Source organism: Salvia hispanica, chromosome 1 (assembly GCF_029641045.1).
Source record: "Salvia hispanica isolate PSC_SH4W2 chromosome 1, Shi_PSC_v1, whole genome shotgun sequence".
NCBI classification, from domain to species: Eukaryota; Viridiplantae; Streptophyta; class Magnoliopsida; order Lamiales; family Lamiaceae; genus Salvia; species Salvia hispanica.
In genome coordinates this window covers 63,396,831-63,408,559 of record NC_142692.1, presented here as the reverse complement: position 1 = coordinate 63,408,559, position 11,729 = coordinate 63,396,831, and the positions used below count along the sequence as shown (strand labels likewise).

At 35.7% G+C, this 11,729-nt stretch overlaps 1 pseudogene across 1 annotated transcript; it reads left to right on the top strand.

Moving 5' to 3' along the window:
* Window positions 1–936: 936 nt before the first annotated feature.
* Window positions 937–11,019, top strand: LOC125220099 (disease resistance protein RGA2-like; annotated as a pseudogene). The gene is made up of 5 exons (XR_016137371.1): window positions 937–1,064; window positions 6,328–10,070; window positions 10,183–10,247; window positions 10,562–10,690; window positions 10,786–11,019. The product of XR_016137371.1 is annotated as a disease resistance protein RGA2-like (transcript).
* Window positions 11,020–11,729: the final 710 nt, after the last annotated feature.

The window sequence follows — 11,729 nt, the reverse complement described above, 5'->3', positions numbered from 1 at the left end:
TTGCATTTTATATTGTTGAGTTTTGAATTTTAACCTAAATTTTCTACAATGCAAAATAAACTATCTATAAATGCAATCCGTCTAAATGCAAATTAAACATATATCTAAATTGCAAAACCCAACAATAAAAAATGTAATCTGCCAAAATTCATATATAACTTCTATAAATGAATATTTCATTTTAGTGTTTATAATATTGTATTTTTCGTGCCACGTGGCAACACGAGATTGAATGTACATTAGCAATTTAAAATTAGTTAGCATATTAGTATAGGTGTGTTAAAATGACAACACCTCTTAAAGCGACACCATACCACCATTCCTAACCAATTATTTGTACACGTGGACGAATAATCAGCTGCCATGTGGCAATCATAAAAAATGCTCAAAGGTAAATTTTCTCGGCCTGCAATATCCAATATGCTAGACTGCAATTTTTGCCCGTTTGCAATATCCAATACGCTAGACTGCAATCTAATACGCTAGACTGCAATCTATAGATTGCGATGTAGCGTTTATACTATTGCATTGTAGTGTTTATAATATTGCAGGCTACGTGGTGTCACAGTGTCACTTTAAGAGGTGTTGTCATTTTAACGCATCCATATTAGTATATTCCTATGAATATATACTCCCTCTGTCCCATTAAAAATGAAACGTTTCCTAAAATGGAAACAACTCTATCTCTACTTTTTCATCTCTCTTACTTTATTCTGTCTTCATTAGCTCACAAAACAACATTACATAAAATCCCGTGCCGATTTCCAAATGTTTCATTTTAAGTGGGACGGAGGGAGTATATTTATATTTGTCAATGATTTATTGATAGTACATAGTATCAAATAGGATTGATCGGTAAACTTTTTCTCGTTAAATTGGGCCAATTAAATGAGTCCATTTATAAGTCGAAATCTAGAGAAATTGATGCCCATTATTTGCCTATGTCCACTTACCTCCGCTTATATCTACTTATCCATCGACCTCTACACTGATAAAGCAACACCCGTTCTTCAATCAAGGCATCTCGGCCTCTTAATTCTCTGCTGCTCTGGGAATCAACGCGGGTATGTTCCCATCCTCCTTTTGCTTCTTCTCTAGTCCACTGTTGCTAGTCGTCTAACACAGCTAAATCCTTCACTTAGTTTAACCACAGTTTAGTTGATTTGTTTTTGCTATTCCGAAACATCCGTAGTGTCTTTCAGTAACTGAGTTAAATTGTGAGGTATGGCTGAGCTTGAGTTGACTGAGCGGGAAACAGAATTTGCAAATGAAGTTCAAATTGTTAGGTGTATGTATGGCGACCACAATTAAAACACTTTTGATTCTCTTTTAGGATGTATAAACCCCGATCTTGATCTACTTTTTGGACCTACCTCTAACTTTTATTGCAATCATCCTTATACAAGGATGATCTTGATTCCTGGACTAAGGTGTAATCACGTTTACAATTTTGTACTAAAAATGTCCCAAGGCATGAAGGGTAATTTGGACTTTCATATCTAGGTATTGGAGTATCATTTTAGGTTATTCAAACTATAAGAAAATATCTTATTCAGTACTTCCTTCATCCCAAGGAAGATGACCCCTTCCTTGGGCGGTACGGGTTTTTATACAATTTTATTTTGTGTGTTAATGGACAGAGTAAAGTAAGACAGAAGGAATAAAGTAGATATAAAGAAGTTTCCATTTTTTAGTAATGAGTCATCTTAGTTGGGACAAACCAAAAAGAAAAGTAAGTCATCTTCAGTGGGACTAAATGAGTACTAGAAAGAGATACCAAAAATATCATATTAAATACCTAAATGTGAATGTCTGAAAATGCTCTTCATGATTTAGGAGGCATTTTTGGTGCAAAAATTGTGATGAATAGTGAAAAAGTACCATGAATGTGGTTCCAACTTAGTCCCTGGACTACCCATGATATTTTTAAAGTTTATGGACCGTCTGCGTGCAAAACGTATAGTTCAAGTATTATTCGCATAGTTCACTCGAGATAAAAATAGTAAGAGAGATAATAGTGAAGAAAGTCAATAAAGTATGGAAAATAAAGTACTTAAGAGATAGTAAAGTAAGAGTGGGAAAAAGTGTTACCATATAGTATAAAAATGACCCAACTATAAGGGAACTTTCTAAAAAAAAAAATGGCTCAACTATGAGGTAACGGATGGAGTACTAGCATATAAAGCTTTACCCTAAATTTTTTCAGAAAGCCCAACAAAAAGACACCTAATCTTGTCGAGAAGGGTTCTATTCATTTTTTTTAAGTAATAGTCCTTCCGTCATATTCTAAGTGGAGCGTTTCTAATTTAGCACGAGATTTTATGTAGTGTTATTTTGTGAGTAAAATGGAAACAATAATGTAAGAGAGAGGAAAAAAGTAGAAAGAGTGACAATTTCATATTTAGAAATATGTCATTTAGAGTGGGACTACTAAAATGGAAAATGTATCACTTAGACGTGGGATGGAGGAATACTATATTCATCCCTTAAAAATAGAAACTATTTATAATATGGGTCGTCCCTTAAAATTTAAGACTTTATAAACTTTCTGATTTGGGACGTGAAATCACATAGTCCACTGACACTATATTCATTACTCTTTCTCTTTCTTACTTTACCCATTTTTCTTTTCAATCTCTTTTACTTACCAATTCTCCTAAGCTAACTTACCAATTGTATATTAAAATCTTTTCAAAAGTTTTTATACTCTCCGTCCCACTCTAAGCAGAGCATTTCTAATTTGGCACGAGATTTTGTGTAGTGATATTTTTTTTAATAACATGGAAGAATAAAGCAAGGGAGGGGAACAAGTAGAGAATTTCTATATTTAGTAATGTGTCATTTAGAGTGAGACATTCTAAAAAGAAAAATGTGTCACTTAAAATGGAACGGAAAGACTATTTTTCAATGGGGCTGGCAAATCGTGCGGATTGGGTCGCTATCGGGTCAACCCAATATCGACCCAATCTTATCGGGTCCCAACCCAACCCAACCCAACCCAAATCATCGTGTTCTTATCGGGTTCAACCCAAACAGATTCGTGTCGGATTCGTGCGGATTTCGTGTCATCCAAAAAAATATTGGTCATCTTTTAATGATAGTAAGTTACTACACAATATAAACGCTATACGATAACGACCGACATATGATATTGTATAATTAAAATTTGATATTACACGATAAAATAAGATATTACAAAATTAAAATAATTAATTTAAATAATATTTAAATCCAAATAATAAAATTAAAGTATATTAAAATTAAATCTAATAAATAGAGTTACAATAATTAAAATAATTATTTTTTTTTAATAAAAACTAAGTATGCATTAGTATTTTTTATAATAAAAAATAATTAATAATAGTATTAATCATATTTTTACTAATAAAATTAAAATTATAATATTTTTAAATTAATAAAAATAATTAAAATTAAAATTTAATATATTATTTTAATTAATAAAAATAATCAAAATAAATTTTTTTTTCTTAACGGATTAACCCAACCCGACCCGCATCCGACCCAACCCAACCCAAAATTTTCGGGTTCTTATTGGGTCGACCCTATAAGGACCCAAATCTTTAACGTGCGTGTTCGTGTCGGGTTAATTTCGTGCGGATTCGTGTCGGATTATCGTGTCGGATAAAAAATTGCCAGCCCTAATTGGAGGGTATACTCTATGTCTCCTTATCCCATATGCACAAAGTACTCAATTGAGCATTACATGATTAACTATTGTCGATTTTAATAGTTTGTCCAATTAGATTTTCCAATTTTCGAACTTTTCATACACTTCCTACTTCTGCGTGTGGATAGAATACCAAACTTTTCTACAAAAATCATCTAATGCCGCGACGGTACCCCACACATTCATGTGCAAGTATTCAGGGACAATTTTGCAGAGTTGGAACCCCTTGCTGTCTCCAACCACAGCAGGGGCTGTTATGCTTCACTCATCACAATATTTTAATATAATTTTATTTACTTTTATTTTTTTTATTAATAAAATATAAGTATGTGTGTGGCAGCCGCCTCTGCTGTGGTGGAGCACAGCAGGGGATCCAACTCCCAATTTTGCTCATACATTCAACAATAAAAGAGAGAAAAGACACTCTATGTTGATTTCCTAAGACACACTTATACATAAGGGAATGTCAGATTAGATATTACAATATTATTTCATTTTTCTTGTAAATTTCATTCATTTCTCACTTATGTGTCCTAACGTGTTACTTCCTCGTCCTATAAAAATATGCACTCTTTACTTTTTAGTCCGTCCATAAAAATATACACTGTCTAAATTTGGAGAGTCCTTTCTTTCTAATCAGGTGAGACTCATTCTCCACTAGTAACATGTGTGGTAGGGGTGATAACTCATCTAGGGATGGAATTTTATGAACAAAAATGTCATTTTTATTTATAAAATTCCATCCCTATATGAGTTATCACCCCTACCAAACATGACCTAACAATACTTTAATTACTTTTACTCTCTATCTTTCTCTTACTTTATCAATTTTACATTAAAACTCGTGCACCCCCAAAATGCATATTCTTTGGGGACGGAGGGAATATGTGATAGGAGGGTGTTGTACATTTTAACCATATTAACAGAATCATTAACACATATTGATTGAGCAAAACACACATATAAGTTGAACGTTTTGGCAAAGGGAAGACACATATCTAACATCCATAAGGGTACACAAAGCTCCATAACTAATTAAATTTTAACGTTATACTTCACCTACCTTCAATTATTCATTGCTTATTGTTTGTCATTAACACATAGAAATTGGAATATTGGATATATGTTTAACATAAAAAAGGTTTTTTGTGGAAGGAGATTTGTATAGGAACAATCTGAAACAATTAACCACTCATTTTTATAACTAAATTATTTATGGTCGAGTTCACAGATAATGTGCCGTGATTCCGGAAGCACACTCCATCCGACTCATTAGATAGGTTAGCTATAAGGTTTATCTCATTACTGTGGTTCCTTTGTTTAGGTTTAGAAGACTATCTAGTACTATAACACAACTAAAACACTTTTGATACATTTTAGGATCTAAATTCCCGATCTAGATCTACTTTTGGACCTACATCTAACTTTCATTACCCTTTCTTAACGATCCTTAGATTCACAACATTCTTTAAGGTCAAAACGTTCTTTACGTTTCTTTAGATTCAGGGAACTAATTAGTACTCCCTCCGTTCCATCGTAGTAGAGTTATTTTACTATTTTTGGTACGTTTCATAGTAGTAGAGTCATTTCCTTTTTTTAGTACAAGTCAACACATTTCTTGTCACTTACTTTACTCTCTCTTACTTTATTCTCTCTTTATCTCTCAACCTTTATTCTTTTCTACTTTATTATTCCTTTACCTAACTCACTTAATACATTTTTAAATCTCGTGCCAAAATAAAAAAATACCTCTACTACTATAGAACGGATGAAAGAGCTCAATAGGGGCATCCTCTCTACCATACTTAATGACTGCTTTACCATCATTCTAGGTGTGAGAGATTGCATCATTAATAGTGTTTTAGTATATTAATCTGCAAACTTATCTTTGGCGCCCCCCTTAATATATAGGACCAATTTTTGAAACCCATTGTTGCGAGTTTATTTTGATCAAATAGCAGCGAATTCATTTCGTCAGATATTTGTTCTCATGATCAAGACTAAGAATACAATTATGTAAGGCTTTCTTCGAGATAAACCTTGGGAATGCCAAATTCTTTTCGTTGATAATTCATTCCTTAAAAAATTATTTAGTATATATAATTATAGGTAGTGATAAAATTCAAACTTATATATTGTACAAACTCAAAACACCTCAACACAACTTCAACACAGTTTCAATGCAATATCAACACAGTGTAAAATTTCAAGATTTTAATGTCAACACAGTATCAACACAATATCAATACAGCATCAATCATTGACTACCGTTGAAATTCTATTGACATTTTTCTGTCGATGCTTTTTTGTGATCTATTGACATTTTTCAATAGTCCAGATCATATTTTTGAGTTTGTACAATATCTAGAGTTTTCATTTGATCATATTCCTATTACGAGGATATATATTGTTAGAGACTTGTCGTAATTTATAAACAAAATCACGAGAATATTTAATTTAGAACTAATTAGATTTTATAGCATGCCTGCATATATACTGCATTTTATTTTTATTAAATCCTAAAGTGATGCTTACTCCCAACTCTAGTACTCTACAATCCATGATGTTTCCAAACCAATTGAATAGTTGTCCACAAGTTTACAGTTTAAAAAAATTAAAATCATTTTCTCTCCCACTAGATCTCTCTAAAGAAAACCATGGATGGAGGTGTGTCTACGGCAGCCATTAGAGTTCTCATTCAAAACCTGACCGACGTTTTGAAGGAAGAGGACTATCCACTTCAAGTCGGTAGAGATGCCCTAAACCTGCGGACGACTTTAGGCATGATTGAACCCTACTTGAACAATGCTGAGAAAAAATTCATCATCCAAGAGGCTGCTATATTGTGGTTGAGGGAGCTTGAAGCTGTGGCTTTCAATGCTGACAATGTCTTAGATGAACTTAACTATTATCTTCACAAAAACGTCAACAAAACCAAGACACCATATCCCATTGATAAGGTACTATCATGCTTCTCATCCTTTAGTCATCAGCGTAAAATGTCTCATACCATCAAACAAATAAATGCGGATTTTGAGTCTATGAACAAAAGGGCAACCGATCTTGGCCTCCAAAGAATACTTTTTAAAGCACCTGCTCATGTTCATGCTTCCTCTGATCAGACTGGTCCATTCTTCATTGGAAGAGATGATGATGTGTCTAAACTAGTTTACACGCTCACCCATCTCCCAGAAGATCGGATTTTCTTCATGGTTGCTCTTGTGGGAATGGGGGGTATGGGGAAGACTACGTTGGCTAGGAAAGTCTTTAATGACGAAAGGGTAAAGAATCAATTTGGATCGCTTATATGGGTTAATGTTTCTCAAACTTTTGATCCAATAAGTATTTTCAGCAAAATACTATTAAGTTTGACGACTAGTGATGGAGTTGATAGTAAAGAAGATATCTTGAAAAATCTTCATGAAGCTCTCAAGTCTAAAACTTATCTTCTTGTACTTGATGATGTCTGGAATGAAGATATTCCTACGTGGGAAGACTTCCTAAATTCCATTGTAGGAGTTACTTCTAGTGAGGGAAATGGCATTATCATTACTACCAGGAGCCAAAAGGTTGCTTCAATTGTGGATCCATTTGAAGTTCAAATTTTAAATGAATTATCAGATGATGATTGTTGGTCCATAATCAAAGCAAGAACTTTTGATAGAAATGAAGAAGCCCCGTTGGAATTTGAGACGATTGGAAGAAAGATCGCAAAAGGATGCCATGGTTTGCCCTTAGCTGCCAATGTTGTCGGGAATGTGCTTAATCGTAAGTCTAAAGAAGAGTGGCGCTTCATCAGTGAAAGTTGGCTTTCAGATGATAAAAACGATTTCAATATCACAAAAATACTGAGAATGAGCTATGATCAGTTGTCTTCACCATCACTCAAGGAGTGCTTCGCATATTGTTCGGTTTTCCCCGAAGGTCGGGATATCCCCAAGCAGGAGCTTATTGAGCTATGGATGGCAGAAGGGTTTTTTCAACCAAACCGAATAGATGATATGGAGTCTGTGGGCAATATGTTTTTGAATATACTTCTGCAGGGGTCTTTATTGCAAGTTGCAGAGAAAGATGATCATGGAAATATTTCGAGTTTTGTGATGCACGAGCTTGTGCGTGATCTTGCATCCTCTGTTTTATCTAATAATTTAGATGAAAGTACCCGAATGCGTTACATGTTTCTCAAAGAAGAATCAAGTCCTATTTCTAAGGAAAGGGCCCAGCATTTGCGTATACTAGAATGTGAAAAATCTGATACCATGTTCTCAGACTTTAAATGTCTGCATAATCTAACTCTTTCTGGGGATCATTATAAGGAGTTGCCAAATTCAATTAGGGAGCTTATAAGTTTGCGAAGGCTTAATATTTCAAATACAAGAATTGGATATTTGCCGGAGTGGATTGATAAACTCCATTACTTGCAAACATTAAGAGTATGTAAGTCTCCTTTGGAGAGACCGATACTGCCAAGTACGTTGTCATACTTGTGGAACTTAAGGCATCTTTATATTACGTGGAACACAGAGTTGCCAGCGGATATTGGGAGATTAACTTGTCTCCGAACACTCACACACTTTAGAGTGGGCAAAGACAAAGGCTATCGAATTGAAGAACTCGGAAGTTTGAAGCATCTCAAAGGAAAGCTAGAGATTAGTAATCTAGAGAAGGTGTGTGATAAGAAAGAGGCTCTGAAAGCAAATATATTTGAGAAGTCAAACCTATCTGAATTGGTGTTAAAATGGGAGGTGGGCAGAGAAGGTGAAAGAAATGACGAGGCTGTGTTGGAAGGCCTCCAGCCTCATTCAAATGAAACTCTGAACAAGTTGACGATTTCAGGATTCCAAGGCAAAAGATTTCCATCATGGACTGAAAATGAGGCTGTTGGAAGGCTCGAAGGGTTGATTGAGATCACACTTAGTAGCTGCCAACAATGTAAAGAAATCCCGGCACTGGGACACTTGCCAAATCTCAAATTTCTTAGTTTGAGCATGTTGAGCAATGTGAGGTCTATAAATCCTTCATTCTACGGGACTGGCAGTAGTGACAGAGTCATTTTTCCAGCGCTTGAAAGTATCTCACTGTTAAATATGGCCGAGCTGAGCGAGTGGACACAAATAAAATTCACCAATGCAGTGATCTTTCCTCGCCTTCAATCCCTAAAGATGCACCACTGCGACAAATTGGAATTGATTCCAATCTGGTTATTCCATAACACTGATAGTCTGTGGGAGTTGGATATAAGGCATTGCCCCAAGTTGAGAAAAGTACCAAATGGTGTACAATTTTCTAATGAAGGTAATGTAATTCCTGGCCTTCAATCCTTGAAGGTGTACCACTGCTACGGATTGGAATGTGTCCCAAATATATTATTCCATAACACCCATAGTCTCTCTGAGTTGGATATAAGGCATTGCCCTATGATGAGAAAGTTATCAGATGGTTTACACGGTATGGATGAGCAAGAAATAGAACTTGCCAATGATGTTAAGGTATTTCCTGCCCTTAAATCCTTGAAGATGCACCACTGCTACAAATTGGAAAGTCTCCCAGACTGCTTATTCTGTAACACTCATAGTCTCTCGGAGTTGGATATAAGGCATTGTCCCATGTTGAAAGAATTGCCTGCGATTGGTCAACACGCTCTCGATTCTCTGGAGCAGATGACTATAAGAGGCTGTAGAAATCTGAAGTCCATAGCGCATCCGAGTTCAATTCCCTCCTACGCCTCCATAGTTTGGAGATTCGTGATTGCCAAGAGCTGGTGGAAATGGTGGAGCCATTAGCACCTTTGCTCGAGAAAGCGTGTTTGGTGGGACTACAGAGCCTTGAGAATCTACCCAAGTTTCTTGATTGCTTGGCAGAATCACCCTTGCTAAAAGAACTGAGTGTTGTTGGTGTCCCTGAATTGGCCTCGCCCACTTGTAGTGTGGAGAATTGGCCTTTTACCAGCTTGATAAAATTGGAGATCGATGTTAGCAGGAAGTGGTCAGAAGAGAATAATGAAGCTATCAAAGTGAGAGTTGATCGCATATTGAAAAACTGCAACTCTTCACTTGGTGAGCTGGCTTTGACAGGGCTAGAAATGTGGAAATGTTTTCCTGAATCGCTCCGGCATCTCACTGCTCTCAATAGTTTAGAGCTGGCGAATTTTGGAGTAGAAGCATTGCCTGAATGCTTTGGAAAGCTCTCATCTCTAACAAGACTGAGCCTATCTAATTGTAAAAACTTAAAGGGTCTTCCCTCGATGCAGCGCCTCACCAAGTTTAAGGAATTGCGCATTACTGATTGTCCAAAATTACGCATTGAATCTGAGAAGCACAAGTTGTCGAGTAAAACCCTCATCTTCATTAACGGTCACCAACTTTAGATCTGTTGCTCAATTGTAAGTATAACTGTATAAGTTCAATTTTGGCTAGGATTTTCATAGTATTATTATGTGGTGGAATATTTTTCTATTTGGGATTGGTAATATGTTTAATAACACTCTTATGCAGGGATTGGATCGTTGATTACCAGGATTTGCATTCCTATAATATTGTGTAGAGTGAAGAGGAGAAAGGTTAGTTCTCTATCATCATCTCTGTTTCCGTTTCATTGATATACTTCTTCCGTCTGCTCTAATCGACACATTTTTCTTTTTTAGATGTTCCATTCTAAACATTTTTAAAAATAGAAACAACATTCTATCTAATTTTTTCCTCTTTCTTACTTTATTTTCTCCACTTTATTAACAAAATAACACAATATAAAATCCCGTGTAAAAAAAAAATGTCCCACACTATGCTTGGGATGATAGTAAAATAGGGACACTTGTCATCCCTCCAGTTTCTGTCTTCTGATACGCAGTACTACTAAATTCTCTCATCGTTTTAGGATGAACACCCACATGGTCTATACGTTTTGTTTTTTGTATTTCTACGGGGAAGTTGTCTACTTGGAGCCACAGTACATAACAATGATCTACTTGCTGGAGAGAGTTGATCTCTTGATTCATCTTAATTGGTGAGTTGCTAGAGAGAGTTCTTCTCCATTCAATTTGATTGAACACTTGCTATGATTTATAAATCTCATTGGCAGTGAATTATTGATTCGTGCAGGAGAAGGGAACCATTCAAAGTACCAAACTAGCTCCCAAACCGCTGATAGTGAGCTTTAGAGCATCCACATACATGCTCTTTGCCAAGACCATGAATGTGGGCCTAAACCCACTTTTATCATTTTTTACTCTCTGCTCTTCCGCAAGATCACAACAACATATATGATCTTCCGCAAGAGCATGCTCAAGGGTCTCACCATTCTATTATTTAATTTAAACACTTCAATTACTAAAATATTCGCACAATATTAAAATGCATTAAAAATACCTGAAATACTATTACAAATTACTAAAAAATTAAAAATTACATAATTAAAATCCTAAAATTAAAAATTACATAATTAAATTCATAAAATTAAAATAACTAACTACTTGTGGCCGAATTTCACCCAAATGTGTTTGATTAGGTCTTCTTGAAGCTCAATGTGGGCTTTGGTATCACGCATTGTCAATCTTCTTTCGATCCTCTCGTGCATCGTCGTATGCACACCTCAGCGTGAGGGAGACCTTGCGGTTGAGCTTCCGGCTTCATCCTCGTCGGAAAAGCTATCCGCTCTCAGTCCTTCGTCCGACTTTTAACATGCGGAAATGGCGTCAGAAATAATCTGCCGGAAAAATAGTCGCGAATAAGCCTTTCGTGGGTTCCCTCCCGGTCAGGAGGGATGTAACGGGATTTGATCTTGTTGGTCGAGGAGGAGGGGCGGGGGCAGCGGCAGCAACATAGGCTTCACATGCGGCACAATATTGTTGATAGTATTCTTGTTCTTCGCGCTCTGCTTCTGCAATGATTTCGTTCGGATCCATTTTTGAATTTAGAGAATGTTTGAGTGATAGAGGAAGATGTAGGTGAGTTGTATGAAAAATTATGAGTATGATTGAGAGATAATTCGATGTAAAAAATGGATGATGAATGTGTGTATTTATAGATGATTTTTGGAATAATTT